Raw genomic sequence first — 23533 nt, forward strand, 5'->3', positions numbered from 1 at the left:
GTTTTATTTCTCCTCCCAAAGGGAAGTCACCAAGGACTTCCTAAACTTCAGAGAAAACATCTGTACATACCAGATCTACAGGCTACCAACCATACACATGTAACTGATGAGGGGGTCCTGTGGACCATTCACACTGAGTAACATTCAGCCCAGTTCTCTGCTGCTGTTATTTCTCCATCCAAGAAAGCCGCGAAACCACACTGAGACAGTGAAACCCTGGTCACTTGAAAATGTCAAGCCAGGCTCTGCATCGACGCCTGACTCCCCCTCTGTGTGAGAGGAAGCAGGAACCAGGACCAAGGCATCTGAGCGAACACTTAAAAGGAACACAAAACAAAAACAGCCAAACTCCACAGCCAAGTGCCTCCGTTCCTCTGCACACCAGAAGACTTCTTGCCCCACCAGACAGGCAGTGACAGCCGACTTCGCCTTCTCAGGGTGGAGCACGGTCTCCTCCTCTGCTGTCACCTCCCCTGTCCTTTGGTGACTCGGGTACGACAACTGTGGGTAGTGCTTGGCTGTGGAAGTTCAAGTGTTTCCACCCTAAAAAACGAGGCAGTGGTTAATCCCGGGTGCAGAGAGCCTCACGCCAGTGGACGGGGGCCTAGCACACCCTTGTGCCTGACGTCGCAGCTGCAAAACCAGGCCGCCGGCCGGCCACACCCTGGCCCGTGCAGTGCGTCCGCGGGCCCCTCCACGCCAGCTGGTCGCTGCTTTCTGGGTCACTCCGGGTGCACGGCGAGGACGCGAACTCGACCTCCACCCCGCGGGGCCCGGAGGCTTGGCAGCGAACTTCCTGCGGGGCGAGCTCGCTCGCCAGGCCCCGGGCACCGGGGCGGCCCTCGCACAGCCGGGCCAGGTCGTGCTGGGTCACACCCGACCCGGGCCGGACCCCCGCCCCCGGCACGCCCTCGCCGGCACCCCACACGGCCTTACCCGGGCTGCCGGACGCACACGTGCTGGGTGACAGCCCCCTATAGGTTCCATACCTGCTGCCGGAAGTGAGCGAGGAGGGCAGTATAGGCATTTCCTGTGACGCCAGCGCCCGGACTCCATTAGGCAGCAGCTGGGGGAAGAATCAACACACCAGGGAGCGGAGCGGTGCGGACCGAGCACCGAGGCGGCCGCTGCCTCCGCCGCCGCCGCCTCCGCCGCCGCCGCCGGGCCTCCCGCTTCGAGCCCGCGCCCCCGCCAGTGCCCGCGAGCCCCGGGCCGCGCCGCGAGCGCCTCCGGAGGGGGGGGGAAGGGCCCGGTCCTCCTTCTCCCCCTCCTCCCGCCCCACCGACCCCGCCGCGCCCCGCCGGCCTCCCACCACGGCCTCTCTCGGCGAGGAAACTCTGGCCTCCGCTTCCTCCTCCTCCGACTCGGACGCCGGCGGAGCCTCCCCGCCCCCGCGGAAGAAGCCCCGAGCCTCGGCGGCGGAGGGAGCAGGAGAGCCCGGGGCCTCGGCCGGCCGAGCAGGCCTCCCCCCCCGCCCTCGCCCTCGCCCTCGCCGGCCGCCGCCTCCTCCTCCGTGGTGGTGGTGGTGGGACTGCCTCCGGCCGCCCCCGCCGCCCCCCAGCGGAGCAGCGGCCACAGCCTGGTCAGCGGCGGCAGCATGCAGGCCAACGGGGCGGGAAGAGGCGGCGGCGGGGGCGGCGGGGGCCAGGGCCAGACCCCGGAGCTCGCCTGCCTGTCGGCGCAGAACGGGGAGTCGTCCCCTCGGCGGCGTCCGCGGGGGACCTGGCCCACGCCAACGGGCTCCTGCCTGCCGCCCCCTCCGCCGCTGGCAAATAGCAACAGCCTGAGTGTCAATAACGGGGTTCCCGGCGGGGCCCGCGCGGCCTCCGCCACCGCCGCCGCCGCCCTGGCCACCCCGAGCTGGGCAGCAGCCTCAAGAAGAAGAAGCGGCTCTCGCAGTCGGATGAGGATGTCATTAGGCTCATAGGACAGCACCTCAATGGCCTGGGGCTCAAGTAAGTGTCCGTCCTCTCCAACTGGGGAGGGCCAGGCCGGGGCCGAGCCGCCGGGAGGGTTGTGGGGGGACCCCCGGGGCCCCGTGCGCAGGAGGCCGCGGACCGACAGCCCCGGGAGGAGCGGAAGGGAGCTCGAGGGGAACGGATCGGCCTGGTGTCGTGAAAGCAGCCGAACCGTCTGGGCTGGGGAGGGGTAGTGGAAGCCCAGAGTGACCCCCCACGCTCCAGAGCGGGATTGTCAGTCGGAGAAGGCGGCCACCGAGGGTGTTGATGCTGGGGAGGGGAGGGGTGGATCAGAGCGGTGGAAATAATGAACCTTGGAGGATTTGTTTTTCAAGTGTGTCTCAGAGGCATCTTTGTGGGACACCTCCCCACCCCACCCCTGACCGACAACAGCCCAGGCAAACCACCAATCAGGAAGGACAGTCGCCTACAAGTGTTTATGGGAACTAAGGGCTGGGATGATTTGGAAAGAGGCTGTCGAGTAAAGCTGGTGGGAATAATGAAGAAAAAGACAGGGAGTTGAAGTCCGGCAGAGGCTGTGTGTACTGAAGGCCTAGCACTAGTGAAATCCCCACTTTCAAAAGAAGGCCCTCTGAAAAAGTGGTCTGTTCAAATACAGGTTCAGTGGCCTTTAACTTAGGGTGAAGGTAGACAGAGGGATTAATCAAAACTCACTGTTTTGTACCCACACAAAAGAAGAACTAAGGGAGTTGAAGTAGGGTTGGTGGGAGTGCCCTGGAGAGCCAGAAGGAGCTGATGGGAGTCAACACGCCACAGTTTCCTAGCTTCAGAGGGAAATTTCAAATAAACTCTCAGGCTGAAGTGTCGGGGTGTTGTTGTGTTGTTGTTGTTGTTGTTGGTGGTGGTGGTGGTGGTGGTGGGTGTGCGTGCACTCGCATGTACTTGTTGGGAATTGGGGAGAACAGCCTTTAGTCAGAGTGACAGAAGTATTTTGATTCTCAAGCTGAGCATTGCAGTGTTGAGCTGGAAAATGAGGAGCACTAAAGAAACACAGAGTAAAGCCATCAGCACAAATAGATGACTGCTGAATGAAGGCTTGGATAACAGTCTCTGGTAAATGAAACCACATTCGATGAGTTAAGCACCCAAAGAAAACTCTAGAAAGATTTCTTTATTCCCTAAAGGAAAAGGGTAAGCGTGAAAATAAATTGTGTGAATGCTAAGAGGACGCATTATTGAGGGAAGCGGCAAGCTGACAGCAGCGTGCGGAAGTAGCTCGTGCCTGTTTGGAATCTACACCGTAGTAAATTGGCTATTTTTAGTATGAAGAGAAAGGAAGTGGGTTTTGATGCTGGATTTGTTTTAATTTTAAAGATTGACCTAGCAGAATTTCCATATAAGCAAAATATCTGGAAGGAAAGCTCTACCTAACACAGTCCATCTGTCATCTTGTAGTTTAGTTTATCTTTGAAAATGCTGGGCCATAGATAGTTTCTAGATCCTAGTTTTGTTTGACCGTTTGGTTAGAGCACATTTTAGAAATTGTATACACTCCTTTAAACTACTGAAACATTAAATGGCAGAAGTAGGAAGAACTGAATTAATGGTTTCAAGAAAGATTTTTAAACTTTAAATGTAGGTGACATTTTAAATCGTTTATTTAACCAAGTGCTCTAAAGGTTTTTTTCCCTCACGAAGTTGTAGACACTAGTTCATTAGGAAGAGCCCATCCCTAAAGTTGGTCAGGTCTTTTTTACATTGTGTCTCTCCTGCAGCCAGACTGTTGACCTCCTCATGCAAGAGTCAGGATGTCGTTTAGAACATCCTTCTGCTACCAAATTCCGAAATCATGTCATGGAAGGAGACTGGGATAAGGTAAAGTAGGGCATACAGAGCTGTATGACTGCTACTAAAATTATGTATGTGATGGACATTTTGTGACATTTTTGTTTTTCTTTTATATCAATTTTTGCAGGCAGAAAATGACCTGAATGAACTAAAGCCTTTAGTGCATTCTCCTCATGCTATTGTGGTAAGAGGCGCACTTGAAATCTCTCAAACGTTGTTGGGAATAATTGTGGTAAATACACTTTTGTTCTTAGTTTCACATTTATGCTTATTTTAGGTTATTGATAACTATAGCTGATCTTAAGAGGCTTAAAAGTAAATTTTATGTAATTTATAAATAAGGATGAGTTGTTTATGGTTGTAAGCTATGAACTTTAAGTTTTTTTATGTCATACTTAGTAAGTGTGTCATTTGAAACTAATTTAATCTCTATAAAAATGTAAACATCTTCCTGCTTTTAGTGCTGTTAATAGGAGCCTTGTATTGTTAGGGTCAAGGATAAATTATACTTTTATATTATTCAAAATACTGAATGTGTTTGTTGAAGAGAAAATGTTTGGGTATGTGTATAATGTTTAGCCTGAAGAAGCTGGTACATTATTTTTTTGATCATTTTAATTACATAGTCAAGCCAAATTATTAGTTGGTGTGCCTACCATTTTCTTTCATTCAAGTTATAAAAGTGTCAAAGTTTGTATGTGTCACTTTGAGGGGTTTAGGTGCAGATTTGACCATTGGACCCTGCTTACTATTTTTATTTTCTTGTCAAAATCTGTTTAGTAGTTCACCCTGTTAACCTCCTTCATTAACCTTGATGGGTTTTGTTTTGTTTTTTTATGCGGATGGGTTTTAATTCTTTAGGAAGTGATACATTGTTTTGTTTTGAGCACTAGTGATTAGAAAGCATGAAGAATCGGCTGCTGGCTTATAGACTTCCAGCTGATTCATTTATTGTCAAAGGCAGTTTCCTGTCGTTGGGGGAGGGAAAGAAGGAGACTAGGAAGTGGAATAGGGAAGCCAGCTGTTTGTTAAATATTAGTAAGTGACCATTAGCATTTTGGTGTGTTTATTTTTTTTTAAATTGGGTCAAACATTAACCTTTTTTACCTTTGTCTGTAAACTTAATAGAGCCATGTTTTTTTTTTTTTTCTTTTAAAAAACCTTACTACAAAATCGTTTCAAAATTCTCTACAAAAATATAATCTTAGAAAGTAGGCTTCAGGAAATTAAAAGTCTAAAGAAGTATGACAAACTGTGTAGTTAAATTCATGGTTCTGTTCTTTCAATAAATACCCAAAGCATTAAAAAATTTAAATGAGTACAAAGTCAAATGATTTAACTTAAGAAACAAACAATTCCATAGAATAATTTAAAATAAAAATGAGCTAAAGTAAGCATCCATATTTGAAGGGATTAAATTTTTTTTCAGGAAATAGAAAGTGTCCTCAATTGGTATGTGGGGTTTAAAACCTAAGTGTATTTTAATTGAGCAGTTACACATTTTTTGGCTCAGTCTGAATGAGCTAAAAGAGAATAAAATGGCCAAAATAAGAATTGGGGTTTATTGGTGGCTATGAAGAAACTTATTTGTGGAGTATTCTGATGTAATTTCTTAGAGTATGTTTTCATTTTTTTAAGTTTATCCAAATTATATGTATACTCTAATAGCCAAAAATTTAATGGATTCACTTCTTTTAAAATTTTATTCGTAATAATTTTGAGACTTCTGCTTGGATTTAGATTGACTCATTAGAAACTTCAGTAGAAGCAACATGTAAATTGAAGAAAGATAGTTCTAGATAATAAGGAGGAATCCTTTCTTTTTACAGCCTGTTGAGTCTGTAGAACATTCTAGGATCTAATAAAAGATGAAGATTAGATCTCTGGCTGAGCCTCACACCATCAAACTGTTTAGTATTTATACAAAGAAAGGGGTTCCACTTCTGTCTCCATAAGCATTGATGAATCAGTTACTTTAAAAGATTGAGTTCAGCAGTTTTTCAAGCCACTCTTCACCTTTCTAATATCATTTATTCCTTCCCAACTTCCTAGCTAGAAGTTGAAATTTGTAATAATGTCTTAGAAGACAACTGTATGGTTTTTAGCATAATTTACTTCCTTTCCACCCAGACACTTGATGACAGTACAGTCTCAAACTGCACCTGATTTCCATTGGCGGGAATGAAAGCCAGGGCCTTCTCCGGCTTAGCTAGTGCTCTGCCACTGAGCTGCATCACTAGCCTTGAGACTGGACTTTATTTTTTAAAATCTGAATGTTTTAATTGATCTAGTTTACTTCCCTCACTTTCTCCCTGTCCCCCACGCTTTAAAATGGTTTCCAGTCTAATGATACTCAGAATAGCAGATGTTGTGGGCTTTTTGGATGCTGAAGTCATGAATCAACATTTTTCAGTTTGAGTTGATAATGCCATGTCTGAGAATCTGGATGGACATTTGAGACCAAGAACAGAAAATTGCTATATGATTACAAAGTCTCATTGTTTTTGTTTTTTAATGTAATAGAAATAATTTTAACAAAAAGGGCAAATATGAACTTGACATAAAAATTAACTCATAAAGTCAAATAAAAACTTTGAGATCCTTAGATTAAATATAATTTATTTCTCCTGTCCTTGGAATCAGGATTTAATTGGCAAAATTTGCTTATTTTAGAGCTAAAGCCATCACAAAATTAGGAGATTGCCCTCAATAACTAGGCTCCATGGATACTATTATTTCTGAGTTTTTCTTCAATGTTAAAATTCAGTCTGATAATGTGGGGAAAAGATAAGATGAGGGGGGTGTCCAAGAAGAAATTTCAATTTCAGGTTTTGATTAGATTTTAAAAGAGAAGAAAATACTGCTGGCCTGAGTCACTGAAAGTCACCAGAGAGCTGAAGTGTCTGATAGAGGTCTAATTGGAAAACTCAAGGAGGGTGTTTATTTCCACATCCCTTTTCTTGCCCTCTGGCTCTTTCAGAAGTTTCTGATCTTGAAAAAGAGAGGAAAGAAGATCCTTGTCTAAGCATTCTCAGCATTGCCTAATTTTTAACTTTCTCAAGAATGAACATCATTTGTGCAGTAAAAGGTCTTTATTTTCTTGAGATTATATTAATTTTGAGCTTTGAATTTAGGAAGGTAAAAATACATTTTCCTTGTTACTGTACAGTGTCGGACACTTCGCTGAGCTTCAGATGGCTAAACATTTTCTTCCTCTAACTCTAGCTGTGTTCGTCTAGTAGCATGTTAGCTGCAGTACACTAGGCCAAGCTTTGATACCCATTTGAGGGTGTTCCCTGTCTTCTTTCATTTGGGTAAAATGACTCATAAAAATGTCCTTGTGTTGATTTTACAGCATTCCCGTATATATAGAAATATGTGTTTGTGTTGGCTTTGCTCAGAGCGCTAGTCTGCTTCCTTTTTTATTCCTGCCTCATCTTTACCCATAGAACACAATAACATGTTCTGCCAGGGCCTTGGTGAGAGAGTAAGGGAGAAATAGCATTGGGCACTGTCCTCTGCACACAGGGTCTAGGGAGGGGGAGGTAGAGGGCCTTATGATTAATAGTAAATGAGCAAAGACTTGCCTGGAATTAAAAGGAAAAAATGTTTTTCAAATACCCAATTGCTGAGAAAATTTAGTGAGGAAATGAAATCCATACTGACTAGTTGCATGTGGCATTGCTTAAGTTTGATTTAAAAATACACTAAATTATGAAACCAACAGAGTGTTGATAACACAGGAGCTTTATTTTGTAAAATTAAACATTTTTTCAGAAGATGGTAACAGTAGCCTAATAACTTCCCATATACGACCCCCCCCCTTTTAAGACTTTCAAATTTAATTGGGAATTTTGTCACCTGGTGAACTTCCAAGTATTTTTTACTTGAATATAAAAATAAACTTAAGTACACATATACACCAAACATGCTTTTCAAAGCATCTTGCTAATTAGTCTGTTTCTGAAACTGATTACATTAGTCTAACCTTATGTGTAAAATTGGTAAGTGCAATTTTCCTAGCTACAGGAATATGTCTCAGTTTCAAAGGTTTTTTTGTTTTTGTTTTTTTGTCTTACCTAAAGTTTTAAGATTAGATTACCAAACAGAAGTAACAGGTCTCACAACAGCGAAGTTTAAAATAGTTGTCTTGTTTATATAAGAGGGTTTAAATAAACTTGTAGTTGACACACAGTAGAATAATAATAATAGTATAATAATATAATTATATATAATACTATAATATCTTATAGACACTACTTAATATAAAATCTTACAAAGCAGTTCGTTACGCTCTTTAATTCTGTTGTTACATGGCAACATTTGGTGCACCATTTTTTTAACAACTCTTTTTTTAAAGTGGACTTAGCTCGTCCACATTCCATGGAACTTCTAAATGTAATGAACATTTTCTGTCATTATGGTTGCTGAAGCACAAGGAACAAGTTTGAGAGGGTCCTCCGAACAGTGGTCATCAGTTACGCTTCAGGTTGAGAAGACACTCTAGATAGATAACAGATACTGCTCTTGTCTAGTGGAGAAACTGGTAGGGTTGGGATCATCATTTTCAAGTTTAGAATAAGACGATAATGTAACATTAAAAATGTTAAAACCAGACATTTCCTGTAGGAATAAATGGGAAAGTGTCTCATAACTGAAAAGTGCTTTATCCTTGTGGGCAAATAATAAATAATAGTTATCTGTGCTTCGTTGCTAACACATTAATGAGCGATGATTAGAAATAGACAGACATAGTAGACTAAACCTTCCCAAGGCCATTAAACCCAACCTTCTCATGTGAGCGTCTCTTTACAACTGCAGAGAGAGCCGTGAGCGTGTCTCCCCACTTCAGTCACAGGATCCCCACACTCGTGCACACCAACCTGCAGTGTGCATCTGTTGGAAAGCACTTTCCTACTTGGCCGAGTGACTTTAGTTCTGCCTTCTAGTCACCTTAGTTTTTCTGTCACATTGTGGCTTTTTTGTTTTGTTTGGGGTTTTTGTTGTTTTTTGTTTGCTTGTTTTTGCGGTACAGAATGAAATCCAGATCTCTACACACTACACAAGCCCTGTACAACTGAGCTGTACCCCCACTACTTCATGGCTTTCCAGATAACTCTTTCATTAACTGGGATTTTTTTTTGCCAGTGTTTTCAAAGCTTGCTGCATAAGACCTCTTTTTGTCCTATTAAGATAGTCAGAAATTTTAAAAAAGCAGATTTGAATTCTTGAATAGTTTTAAATGTTGATACATAGAAATCTAAGGAAATGTAAGAGCAGAATTCATTTGTGTTTTTTTTCTTAATGTTCATAATGCCTCAGTCACTAATGGTCCTGACTGGAGAGTTTTCAGGAGTTTTATTAATGTGTAGACTTGAGCAGTCATTTAACCTACTATGACTCGTAAAACAAAATATCTTGAGTCATCTTGCAGCTTTATAAAATTATTTTCAAGAGGCATAGTAGAATGGTTTCTACTCTGTTTAGGCACAAACATTTTCTGAAACTTCCATCAACTTTTTTCCCCTGACTGCTGCTTTCTGTCATGTCAGAGGATGAAGTTTTTGCTGCTGCAGCAGAAGTACCTGGAATACCTGGAGGATGCAAGGTCCTGGAGGCACTTCAGGTTCTCCGCTGTGAACTGACGCCACTGAAATACAATACAGAGCGCATTCATGTTCTTAGTGGTAAGGAAGTGGGGTTCTTGGACTCCAGATTCATGAAGGGGCTGTTATTTTTATAGAAGTTTACTGTTGGTCAAAGTTAAAGTACCTGGATATTGCTAAATTCGTAGTTCTGGATCAATTCACTTATGTGTGCACAAGCTTTTTAGCTATCTATATTAAGATCGGACAGCTGGGCAGTGGTGGTACATTCCTTTAATCCCAGCACTCGGAGTTAGATGCAGAAGATCTCTTGAGTTTGAGGCCAACTTGGTCTACAGAGCGAGCTCCAGGACAGCCAGAAAACCTGTCTAGAAAAACACAAGCAAAAAAACAAAAGGCCAGACGGTGGTGGTGCACACCTTTAATCCCAGCACTTGGAGCTAGAGCCAAGCGGATCTCTGTGAGTTTTAGGCCAGTCTGGTCTACAGAGCGAGATCCAGGACAGGAACCAAAAAATTATACAGAGAAACCCTGTCTTGAAAAATCAAAAAAAAAAAAAAAAAAAGATTTGAGATACTTAATAGGTGAAAGGAGAAGACATCCATATAGCCAATGAGATATTACTTCAAAATCTACTCACACACAAGAGAGAGAGAGGAGGGAGGAAGGAAGGAAGGAAGGAAGAAAAGAACGAATGAACTTGATGGCTTTGGGTCACAGCAAAGCACTGAAGGGCGTACAGGTGTTCTGCATACAGAGTTATCAGCTGCTTAACTGTTAGCTGCTCTTTATTCTTCTGTTGCAGTGATCTGTATGTCTATCTATTTAGAAGCATGGCCTCATTACATATCCTTGGCTAGCCTGGAACTTGCTGTGTAGACCAGGATGGCCTAAAATTTGTAAGAAATGTATAACTGGGTGGTGGTGGCACATGCCTTTAATCCCAGCATTCAGGAGGTAGAGAGGCAGGCTTATATTAAAAGAGCTTTGTCCACAGAGCCTCTTACTGGTTCCCAAAATTATTTTAGAGACAAAGTGTTCCTAATACCCAGTTTTTTCGGAGACTTGTTAAATATAATTACACTTTCTAAAAAGTTTTTTTCATTAACCAAATGCTACATCCATACTACATAGTAAGAAGGCAAGGTGGCTGGGCTGTGGTGGTGCATGCCTTTAATCCCAGCACTCAGGAGGCAGAGGCAGGTGGATCTCTGTGAGTTCGAGCCAGCCTGGTCTACAGAGTGAGTTCCAGGAAAGGCACAAAGCTACACAGAGAAACCCTGTCTCGTAAAACCAAAAAAAAAAAAAGAAGGCAAGGTACTCCGCTGTTTACTTAGACTCTGTGATCCTTTTTCAGTTGAGGAAGGGAAGGGCACTGACTGGTATTTGAGAGGTGTCGGTGCCTTACCTGTGCAGCAGGGAGCAGAGGGAGTACTTCGTTTTGCCTACTTGTCTTTTATATAAGTGACAAGAAAGGTATATTTGGCAGCGCTCCAGGAGAGTTACCTGCCAGATCTCACCTCCAAGTTGAATAGGGCCGGTACTTGTTTCGTTCAACTCTGTTCCCTGAGAAAAGCCAGGTTGGAGGTATGCTCCTGCAGGAGGTTGTCATGTATTCCCAGAGTTGAGGGACTTCAGCAGTTACGCCACGGTCTGTACCTGGTGAGCAGGAATGCTGGGGCTCCAGGCGTGTGTAGCCCTGCCTGCCTGTTTGCGTGGTTGCTGGGTACTTAACTCAGGTCCTCATGCCAAGCAAGCATGTTATCCACTGAAACATTTTCTCAGCCCCAACTTGTTTTGACTTTTGGTTTTAGTACTTACGTCACTAGAGAAGCTGTGACGTCAGCTCAGTTGTGAAGAACAGGTGTGCAGCTAGAATGCCTGTGTTTCTGTGTCTCTGTATTGCTTGCCTTCTCTCAGAACTACTTCCTAAGCTTTCTGTCTCCAGTTTTTGCTTTATGTAATAGATAATAGTAGTTGCTTTATACGGGGTAGTTATGGGCATTCAATGAAGCATGTGCTGAGGATTTGGAACATAACTTGGCACAAAGTAAGCTACATATAACAGTAGAAGGAGTAATCTTATAATTGCAATGATAATATTGTGTATTTAGGTAATATTCTATTTTGCTTTAATAATTTTATGAAGACACCAGATTAGATTCACTATAAAAATGTTTTTCTTGATTTGTGTAAGCAAGAACTTGATTGTGAAAATGCAATTAATTGTTTTTCAATTATATTCTAAAGAAAAAGGTTTGAGATTTGTTGCTTACTTTATCGTAGGTATCTAATGTGTAGCCATGCGGAAGACCTACGGGCAAAAAGCTGAATGGGAAGGCAAGGGAACAGCTTCCCGCTCCAAACTACTGGACAAGCTTCAGAGTAAGAGTCCTTTTTGATGTGTATTTCCTCTTGGATTGGAAGTAGGTAATATAGAGCAAATAGGAAGCCCATACCTAGATACACTTTCCCTGGGTTTTTTGTGGAAGGAGTTCATTAAAGAGCCCTTACACCAAAGATTCTCATACTCACTAGATGTGATCTGGAGTCAGTGTGGAGGTGCTGGACTCGGCATTCTCTGTACATTTGTATTCTTAGTGATGCTCTAAAGATTTTCTTTGATGAAAAAAGTCCATGACTAGAGAAACAAATGAACCCCAGCTTCAAATCATGCATTTTACAGTTTCCGCTCGACTGGATTTCTTTAGGTAGATTGTTTATGCTTCTCCTAGCTGTGTTAGATCATTTTCAAGTTGTGTTGGGGGGGATGTGATTTCATTTTTACCATATCTTTATATAAATACCTCCTTTCTATTCAAATGATGCTGTTACATCATTTGCAGCAGGAGTGGGAATCTCATGCCTGGAAGAAATGTAAAGCATAAGAGGTTGGAATAAGTTTTTACTGATGTCTAGTTTCTGAGTTTCCTCAGTAGCTGTGCATTAGTAGCCTCAGGGTTTTGTTAAGTGAAGATTTATCTTATACTGATCATCTACTGATACATAATCATCATTGGATTCTGTATCATCTCCTTTTTACTTTTGTAGTGTGTAGTTTCTATAGGTGGTGTTAGTCCCCAGAAACTCCACCTGCAGGATACAGCCAGTGTATTCCTTCCTAGTGGAGTATCACTGGAGCCTTTGAAAATCCTCCTAAGACTTGCTCATGTCATTTCCCTAGAGCTTGTCTATGCGAAGGGAACAGTAGTGCTGAGGTGAGAGGACAGGAGAAGAGGAGTGCAATGTCTTCAAATGAACGTTCACAGTTTGCTGTCATCTTTATTTCTCTTTTAAAATGTCTTCCATTAAAGCCTATTTACCACCATCAGTGATGCTTCCCCCACGGCGTTTACAGACTCTCCTGCGGCAGGCGGTGGAGCTGCAGAGGGACCGGGGCCTCTACCACAACACCAAACTTGACAGTAACCTAGATTCTGTGTCTCTGCTGATAGATCATGTTTTAGTAGGTAAGAGACCGTTTCCTACATTTCCAACATCTTAGATCGTACAAGGAATTAGGAACTGTACCGGCACATTTCCCGTGGTTTCTTGGTGTAGCTATGTAACAGTTCATATCTGATACACTGTTTATTCACAGTAAAACCCAGACTACTAAAAGGGAAACGTAGTAAAAAAAAACAGAAAATTGGTTTCTACTATATGGGCCTGTGCTTATGTAGTAAGCCACAGTTGGGAGCTGAAACCTAAAAGCCAATTTTTCATTCTTATCTGTGGATTTGGTTATATTTTCTATGTCCAACAGTTGAACTATGTACCAAGTTATTCTATGCATATAAAATCATTGAAATACTTTTTGCTTAGTGAAAGTTCTAGTTTGTAAAAGAACGGCTTCAGGGGCCTGGAGAGATGGCTTAGAGGTTAAGAGCACCGACTGCTCTCCAGAGGTCCTGAGTTCAATTCCCAGCTCCCACATGGTGGCTCACAACCATCTGTAATGAGATCTGGTGCCCGCTTCTGTATATACATAATAAATAAATAAATCTTTAAAAAAAAAAAAAAAAAGAACAGCTTCAAAAATGGTTAGAATAATAGGCATTAACTATGTTATTTTTTACAAAACCATGCAAATAATTGAAGTGGACGAATGAATTCAAGCTTGTCTTTTGTGTTGGGTAATTTTTAGTAAAAATTTCCCTTCTATTTTAATGATGCTCTCTAAAATTAAATCATAACCTTAAATTTAAAATACCAAGATAGAAATTGTGAGCTCTTCCAAACTCCGGGAAGAAATGACTTGGTTCTGACCAGCCAAACACTAAGAGCAGGCTGCTGTAGTGCGCATGCCCCGTTCCTTCTGCTGTCATTCGCTGAAGAATTAATGAAAGTAATGAATTTCAGAAATGAAAGACAGACGTGAATGTGTTAGTCAATAAGGAACTTTTGAGTAACCATAAATACTATGCACATAGCAAGATACTGGTTTAAAATAATACTTAAGGATTATTTATTTATTTTTAAAATTTTAAAAATTGTATTTTGTATATGAGTGCTCTGCAGGCCAGAAGAGGGCGCCAGATCTCATTACAGATAGTTGTGAGCCACCATGTGGTGCTGGGAATTGAACTCAGGACCTCCGGAAGAGCAGCCAGTGCTCTTATCTGCCAAGCCATCTCTCCAGCCGTTGAGGTGTGTTTAAACCAGGTGTTTACTTTGTTTTTTATTTTGCCAGTGCTAGAAATAGCACATAGGTCCTTCAAATGCTAGTCAGAAGTTGTGCCACCGAGCTAGCCCCCAGCCCTAGAATCTGCCTGTGTAGTAGTTAGGTCCTCACTCACTGCACTTGTAAGAAGAAAGGTCTGTCTGAGCTGCTGGCCTGTGCAGCGATGCTCACTCATCTTGAAGTATTGGCTACTGACTTGGTGTGAGTTACCGCTCTGCTAGGGTGTGGTTAGTGATCCCTTCTCCTCGCACCATTCACTCCTTGGCACTGCTCTTGTCTTGTTGGGAAAGTTTTAAAGCTTTTGTCTAAATGTGTGTGTGTGTGGGGGGGGGGGATAATAGATTAAAAGGGCTATATTGTCAGTCCCTTGTTTCATAGCTCCTTTAGGAGGTTGTTAAAATTAAGGCCCTTGTAGACCAATGTCTCTTCGTGGCTCATAAATTCATTTCTGTTGGGACATTGAAAGGTACAGTGCCAGAAGTGTCAGAAAGTAAGAACCTTCCTTCCTGTGGAAACAAAACCTATTACAAAGAGGATTTTTTTTCCCTGTATACTCTTTAATTCCGATATCACTATCTGTGGAACTAATATATAACAAAGACATAGTCTAGCCTTTCCATTCTTCACCTCGGGTGGGGTGCTCACTAGCCATGTAGAAAGCGCTCTGACATGTTGCTAGAACTGAAAGACTCTTGCTCTTTAAAAGTGATTGTTCCTTCTTAATGATTAAAAAAATGCACACACGGTACACAGACATACTTGCAGGCAAAACACCCATCCATATAAAAATCTATTAGAAAACAGCATTGTGCCTCCTGTTTACCACCTCCCTCCATCAAAGGTAGCTTCTCAAGTCCTTCCCTGATGTGTGAGTCTTTGTCTGTGGCCTTATTTTTCTTCACCAGATTCCTATACTGTCACTGCTGATGTTGGTGAGGAACAGTCTTTTTGTCTGTTTAAGTTAGCAGCTGCTCTCCAGTTTATCTTGAGCTCTCTATAGTATTATAGTATGATAGCTTTCTCTAACTATTTCAGACTCTAGACTGATGGTCTGACTCCTCCCAGGGCTCCTCTTCTCCATCTGTCCTTTAATAGTATGTTCCAGATTCCTTCTTTCCTCATTCTTCCATAGGTTAGACTTCCACGAATCTAATGCTTCCTGGAAATAGGCCAGAGCCTCAGTCTTTCTCTCCTGAGCCTTAAACCTGAGTACAGTGTGCCTCTTGCTCTAGTTAAACATAACAGATCCAGATAGATTTTCTCTACCTCTTACTCAGGCCTGCTAAATCTGGTTAGTTTGTTTGTTTGTTTTACACTTGAGTTCTGTTTTTATTACTTTTTCTTTTTCACATGTATGATATTTGTGCTTGAGTGTATGTTTTCACATGTACTTGTGGTACTTCTGAGTGGAGGCCCAAGGTTGATACTGGAAGTCTTCCTTAGTTGTTCTTCCACTTTATTCTTTCAAGACAGGGTCTCTAGATGAACCTGGAGCTCATCAGTCCCAGCCAGTCTCTAGCCAGTTTGCTCCAGGGATCCCGTCTCCACCTTTAGAGGCTGGAATTGCAGCGCGTTACCATGTCCACCTGCCATTTCCATGGGGTTCGGGCATCTGAACTTTGCATCTTCTTGCTTGCTTGCAGGAACTTAAGCTGCTGAGTCCTCCTCCCACCCCTGCATTTCCTATTGGAAACCAGGAGCCGTCCTCGATGTTCATTCTGAGAGAGTAACACCAGGCATTTACTCAGGAAACTGTCCCTTCTTTGCCACACTGGAAGAAGAGCCTGGATTTAATTCCTTAAGTTTTATCTAGAGGTCTTTAAAAAAAAAAAAAGTTATCATTTTTAACCATCTGCTTTAGTTTCTTCTAGAAACTAGATTTTAGCATTGGAGCTAGAAAGATATTTTCTGAAATTAAATGTAAGCATACTATCCATTCTTTCCTCTTTGGAAAGTGGAGAACTGATTATGAATAACTGAGTTATGAATTTGAAAAACCCATATAAACACTGAAGAGTTTTTATTAGATTGTACACAATTTCTTATCAGCTAGTGTGCACATATTTTTGTTAAATGTGACCAGTAAAGGACAATTTTTTTTTCAAGAGAATTTTCTGGACTTTTTTACACTGATAACCAATGGAAGTATGTTTTCATATGCTGCTTTTATAAGTACTAATTTTTTAGTACAGGATTTTTATAAAATATTTGTAGACGCAATTTAAAGATTGAGTTTGGTTAAAATGCTACATTTACTGTTTTCTTTCACACAGTACTGGTTTTAATACCATCTTAAGTTTTTAAAATCATTTTAAAACAAAGACATCAACCATCACCTATGTATCTGAAAAAAAGCTGTTAATACTGTAGTCTTCATTTTTAATTTTTTTTTAGATTTATGTGTATGAATGTTGTGCCTTCGTGCCCTGTCTGCATGCCTGTTGTCCACAGAGCCCAGAAGAGGGCACTGTCCTTCTAGAGCTGGTGTTGTAGACGGTGGTGAGCTGCTGAAGGACGCGTCTCTAGAGCAGAGCAGCAAGTGCTCTCCAGCACTGAGCCATCTCGCCAGCCCCACCTTAGTCTTAGTAAAGGATGAAATGATAGTTTTAAAGTGACTGATAGCTGTGAATAGACTAAATGCTTTATGCCTGTAATTTTGAATCAGTCCTCACTTAAAGGTTATTTGTTAATCTAATCAATCTTTCTACTGTGATCAGCTTTAGGCATATGAAGTTTTCATTGAAATTTTTATTAGCCTTTGAAAATATTATTTAAAGTTGACATTTGGAAAGATAATTCAGTCAGTTTTTGGTTAAATTTTAGTTCAGTTACTTACCAGTTTCTGAAATCTGGTAAGATACTGGCTTTTTGAGCCTTGTTAAAATGAGGTTGCTAAATTTCTCTTGTCAAATGAGTTTCAAGAATCAGTGTTCTGGAGCTGGAGCAGTGGCAGCAGTTAAGAGTAGTCGTTCTGGAGGAGACCCAGATTGGTTCCCAGCACCCACGGCTGACAGGTATCTGTCTCTGCAGTTCCAGGGCTCCAGCTCCCTCTTGTGGCCATGTGAACACACTGCAACACAAGTGGTGTACAGACAAACTACAAGCCAAATGCCCATGTACATAAGAAAAACAGAATGTAAAACACCATCCAGTGGAAAGTGCTTAAAAAAAACAGTTATGCATTTATTTTGGTTCACAGTAAAATAACAGTTTAATATTAAAGCAGTTCTAGTTAAGTCATCTAAAAGTTTAAACTGCCGACTATTCCTACTAAGGTAATTGCAGCCTGTTAGGCTGAGGAGTTGACAGTATACTCCTTTCCTCTGTGCATGCTGGTGCAAACTTTTTTTGTGGGGGTGGGATGAGGCCTTGCTTTGTTGCCCATGCTGGTTTCAAGCTCTTGGGCTCAATTGTGTTTCCTTCGAGAACTCCACAGTGCGAGACTATGGGCTCACTCCAGTGTGCTGGGCTCTTATTACTTATCGGTTGGGAAAAAATAGAGAAGACTATTGAGGTCTTTTGAAGATAAATTTTTAAAGTGTGATTAGGCAAGATCGTGCCTGCCTGCCTATTAACCCAGTACTTGGAAGACTCAGCCTGGGCTGCAGTAGTAAGAACCAGTCTCCAACAGGGCAGAGGGCTGAGAGATGGCCCAGCGGTTAAGAGAGCACTTGGTATTTTTGCAGAGGACCTGAGTTTGGTTCCCAACACTCAACGTGGCAGCCCACAGCTGTCTGTAACTCTGGATCCAGGGAATCTAATGCCCTCTCTTGGCCTTCACATGGTACAGAGGCACACATACGGTGCACATACATGTATGTAGGCAAAGCACTCAGAGCACATTATTTGCAGGGTAGGTTTACCCCTTCCGTCATGTTTGTCCCAGGAATTGAACTTGGGTCGTCAAGCTTGACAGCAGGCACTGTTCCCAGGGAGCCGCCATCTTGCTAGTTTCTCATCGTTTACTAAGGAGTGTGTGCTTGTGTGTCACAGCACATGTGGGTCACACACGCATGTGTGGAGGCAGAGGCAACTTGACAAGTCAGTGCTTCTCCGCTGTTGGAGGATGGATGGTCAGCTGATCCGCAAGCACTTGGACCCTTTGGGCCATCTCACTGGCTCCCCGTTTTTGTCGGACCAAAGCTTTTAGTAATAGCTTAACTGACTTTATATGCTTGAGATACTGCATTATTTCTTATTCCTTGTGGAACAGCCATTCATTTTATAAAGTGGGTAGACATAATTCCTGAATAATAATTATTTATATGAAATTGCTTAATCAGACCAGATAGCCTTCAGAAAGGCAGCAAAAAAGGAAGAAAACTTGAGGTTGAAGTAGATTTTATATTACAGATTTTCACTAAAGTTGACTTGAACAAAAAGTACATGATGTCATAATGTTTTAATTTTCAACATATCAAAATAAATTTGATTCTTGAGAATTGTAAATTCATTCATATTATACTTGAGAACTCCAAAAGGAGTTCTGCCAGTTGTTAAATGCCCTTTATTGCTAATAATGCTTTGAAAGAGTACTTATGTGTGGATTTGTTTGTTTTAGGAGACAGTTCCCCTGTTACACTCAGCAGATTACTTACGGAGCATTGTAATGAAGTGTGGTTCTGTAAATTCTCTAATGATGGCACTAAGCTAGCAACAGGATCAAAGGACACCACAGTTATCATATGGCAAGTTTGATCCCGTAAGTATATTCCTGGTTGTGTCCTTAGATTTACAGAAGGGTCTATTTTTTTTTTTTTTTTTAAGATTTATTTACTTAATGTGTGTTGTAACATGAATCTTAAAAGGTCTTATTAATTAAAAAAATCTGGAGCCAGTATATTGGGTTGAATGCTGAAAGGTCAGAGAAGCAGAACAAGCCACAGCCACCTTCACCTTTGCCAGTTCCTCAGCTGATCCTGTTTCCTCAGACTGGAAGCCCTCTGAGTCCTCATCCAACGGATCTCAGCTGAACTGTTGCTCAAAACCTAAAAACTTAACCAGCTCTAGTCCTGGTTTTCACACCTTATATATATCTTTCTGACATCACTTCCTGGGATTAAAAGGCGTGATCACCATGCCTGGCTGTTCCCACTGTGGCTTTTAACTCACAAAGATCCAAACGGATCTCTGCCTCTGGAATGCTAGGATTTAAAGGCGTGTGTGCCACCATTTTTCTGGCCTGTTATCTAGTGGCTGCTCTGTTCTCTGACCCCAGATAAGTTTATTAGGGTACATGATGTATTTGGAGAACACAATATCCACCAGTGTGTGTTGCCGGCATATGTGTGTGTGTGCACATTTTGTGTGCGCCTCTCCTGCACAGGACTGAGGAGTGCATCTGATTCAGAGTGATAGATGGTTTGAGCCATGATATAGGAGCTAGCAGTCAACCTAGTCTCTTTATTTTTGAATCTAGTTACTTTTTTGGTTTTTCCAGGACAGGGCTTCTCTGTGTAGCCCTACCTTCCTGGAACTCATTCTGTAGACCAGGCTAATTTTATACTCCAAGATCTGCCTCCCGGGTGCTGGGATTAAAGGCGTGCTACCACCACTACCCATCTGCTTACCTATTCTTAGTATATATATTGTTATTAGACTAGTTGTCTTCTGCAAATGCCTTTTTGGTCATGTCTGTCACTTGATTTTTATTTATTTATTCATTCATTCATTATTTTATTTATTTTTGAGACAGGTTCTTACTCCATTTCCCTGGCTGGTCTGGAACTTCAAAATCTCTCCTGGTCAGCCAGCCTTCCTGGGCACATAGAGATTGTATCATTCATATCTGACTATGCTGATCACTTTTTTCTATGCATTTTTCCTCTGTGTTTTTTATGGTTTGTAGCTAAGTGTTATCCTAGTTGTTTGGTGTTGTTGCCAGAGATTTATGCTGAAGTCCTTGTGCATTCTTTAATCCTCTGAATGATTGAGGTGCTCAAATGTTGAGATGTTGATACTGGGCTGGAAGTGTTCAGTGCCAAGTATAATTTGTGGATCTCATGTACAGTCTGCCTGTTTTTCCCAGTGATAATATTTGAAAATTATTGCATATGGATTTTAAGTGCTAAGTCTTCTCTAATCAGAATTGTTTTTATCACTAGCTAACCTACATATATGTAGAACTAAGCATGTTCATTTCTTTTAACCAGTTGAACATTTGTACTAGTCAAAAAGAGCATGACTCCAAATAGATTAAGGAACTACACTTGTTTTAGGAGCCGTTCACCTAAGATCTAAAGTAAGTAAAACTTGGTTTAGAGCTAAAATAACGGCTTTGGCCTCTGGATTACATATTACTGCCCAAAGTAGAGCAACAAGTTAGTCTTAGGAGCCAATGTTGATGGTTCAGAGGGTGAAGAAGGCATGTGATTGGCCAACCTGGAGACCTGATTCTGTCTTCGGGGTCCTACATAAAGGGGAAGTAATGACTCCACAAGGTTATCCTGACGATGTGAGCCAGGCACGTGAGCCCACACACAAGTATCATGCCCATACAACATACATAACAAGTAATTTAAAGGCACCATAGAAGGAAAAGTACAAATTTGAGACAGGTACTTCTTGAATACCTTTCTGTGATACGCTGTAATTGGTGGTAGGAAAGCACAGCATTCCTCACTCCAAAGAAGAAGCTCTTGGGAGCTGGAGCGGTGGCTTAGCAGTTAAGAGCACTGCGGTTTCAGTTGTCAGCACCCACATGCAGCTCACAGCTGTCTGTAACTCCAGGATCCAGCACCGTCATGTAGACACACCATGCAGCAATAAATAAATTTTTAATAAAGGGGGAGCTCTTACCTTTTTTGTATCATAATACCTAGTTAGCAGTCTGACAAACATACTGGTCTTCTTAAACTAATACTGCTAAATACACAAACCAAAACACATAACCTTGTGTGTGTGTGTGTGGGTGTGGTGTGGGTGTGTGTACATGTATATACACATATATAATACCATGTATCTGATATACTTATAAATAACACATTAATTAAGGAACCTAATTATATTGAGATGTGGGCTCTCAACCTAGAAGGAAAAGGCATAAATATATGATACTCCTTTATTAACCCTAAATAATTTTAGTAGCAGATAATGGCTGCCAGCATTCTAAATTAGTAAACTTAAATAATATTGTTAAGATGTGCAGCATTTCCAATATGAAATGAAAGTATTTGAAATTTCTCTATTGTTAAGACATAATACTGAATTTACTGTTACCTAATGTACTACCTAATATTTCTACATACATTGCATCAGTTTAAATGCATTAGTGATAGATTAAGTCACAAATAATTCATTGCATCTGTGTTAGTCAGGACTTCTATTGCTGTGAGGAGACACCATGACCACAGCAACTCTTATAAAGGAAAACAACATTTAATTTGTTTAATAATTAAATAGCATCTAATCTATGTCTTGGTGGCAGGCAGCAGCAGGTTTCTGTATCCACACTTGAGTGAGCACAGGAGACCTCAAAGCCTGCCCCTTAGTGACACACCTCCTCCAACAGGGCACACCTCTCCTTTCAAACCATCACCACAGAATCCATGAAGGAAAAAAAAATAAGAAGCGCATCTCCTTGGAGTAATTAGCCAACAATGAGCCCAGATTTGAATTCTCTGCTTGTCTTTCCCCTGTGTTTCTGTCATTCTCTCTGTGTTGTATGAGTCTGAATCTGCTTGCTTAATGCCGCTTTGTGAATGTGTCCCTAACAGAGGCATCAACAGTTTTACACAAGGAATGAAGCCACTGGCTCCAACTGACTTAGCTAACAAACAAAGGCTATCAAGTAATCATATCTGTATGTTGTAATCAACATTTATGGTAGATATTTATTTTATAGGCCATTTGGATCCTATTTTCAGCAAATGATTGTCATAGCATACATGCATGCCTTACTTTGGGTCTGGGAATGAAGAGTACATAACTTAAAACACTAGCTTAGATTGTGAAGGTGACTCCATGGGAAATCCAAGCAGGTAAGTTTGGTTGTTTACATTGCTGTCTTTGAGACAGGTCTCTCTGTGTAGCCCTGGCTGGCATCACACTCAGATCCACCTGCCTGTGCCTCAGGAGTGCTGGATTAAAAGGCTTATGCACTATGCTGGTTACATTGTTCTCTTAAAAGTAGGTTAAACAAACAGGCTGAGTACACAGTAGAATAGCAATCTTAAGTCATAAGTGACCTTAAGGTGTATTATTAACTTGGCTGTGAGGGCCAGTAGAATTCTAGTCCTTTAGAATGTAAGAGATAGTTTTATAATAATTCGTTGCCACAGTATGCTAATAAACTAAGTGCTATTTTATTTCTTGCCTACATTCAGGATGGAAGGAATCCAGGTGTTAGTGCACACCTTTAATCCCAGCACTCGGGAGGCAGAGGCAGGCGGATCTCTCTGAGTTTGAGGTCAGCCAAGGCTACACAGAGAAACCTTGTCTCAAGAAAACAAAAAATAAAAGATGGAAGGAAATACTGAATTTCAGACAGTGGTTTATTAGAAGTGTACCTTTAATCTTTGTGTTCCATAGACCTTTTCTTGTAGATGTCAGAGTAAAAACTCCCATCAAAGGATAGTATAGGTTAGAAAGGACAATACAATGCAATTAAATAACATGATTATGTTTATATTGAATAAGTATTATGAGGACATCAAAGAACCTTGCAAGTGGGAGTATTGTATTAGAGCTTTATGATGTAGCATACATGGAGGTAAGAAAGGGACATTCTGGTAGAAAAGGAGTATGTCTTGACTGCTTCATTCAAACACAAACAGGTTTACTTTTAGTGATGGCAAGGAGTCACAAATGACACTCAAGCGTTTGGGATGAACATGGCCTTTGAGTTCTAAGGGGTTTGTCACGTTGCTTTTACTAGCAGCTGTGTGGGAGATACCCACTTTATTTAGCCAGTATAAAATGCCAATTGTGTGTTAATTTTTTTTTAATCCAAGCAACTAAGCATATAAAAAACCCTGATGATTCTGTAAGCTAAGGAAAGTAAGAAAAGATTTAGGTGAAAGCTGAAAGAACTGTTTAGGCGAAACTGATTAGGAATGGCCTCGGTTCATTTGGGAGAGGAGTGGAAGACCAGTAGGGAACCAATGAAGCAAAGCAGGAGTTTGTGTCTTGCTGTGGGTTGGACCCCACATGCCAGTGTTTCCCAGGATGCATTTTCTTGAAAATTAGGTGTGCAGAATGTAATTGGTGTTCATTGTAAAGGATTTTTTTCTTGGCCATATTCACTTAGGAATGCAGGATTAATATTTAGATTCCAGTCTGAAATGTGAAGGATGATTTCTAATGGCTGTACTACAGAGAATCCCCTGAGCCTGGTGAACTCTTGGCATGGTGGTAGTTTCGTTATGTCAAATACCATTTAGAAAAGTTGACTGCTCTGTCTATTTTCTTTTTTTGTTTTGGTTGGTTGGTTGGTTGGTTTTTTTGGGGAGGGGTGTTTCAAGACAGAGTTTCTCTGT

The 23533-nt window shown here is 41.7% G+C and overlaps 1 pseudogene; it reads left to right on the forward strand.

The window, feature by feature from the left end:
• The first annotated feature begins 405 nt into the window (after positions 1-405).
• LOC114690598 overlaps positions 406-23533 on the forward strand; it is a 33917-nt pseudogene continuing 10789 nt past the window's right edge.

This window comes from Peromyscus leucopus, unplaced genomic scaffold (genome assembly GCF_004664715.2).
Source record: "Peromyscus leucopus breed LL Stock unplaced genomic scaffold, UCI_PerLeu_2.1 scaffold_154, whole genome shotgun sequence".
Classification (NCBI taxonomy): domain Eukaryota; kingdom Metazoa; phylum Chordata; class Mammalia; order Rodentia; family Cricetidae; genus Peromyscus; species Peromyscus leucopus.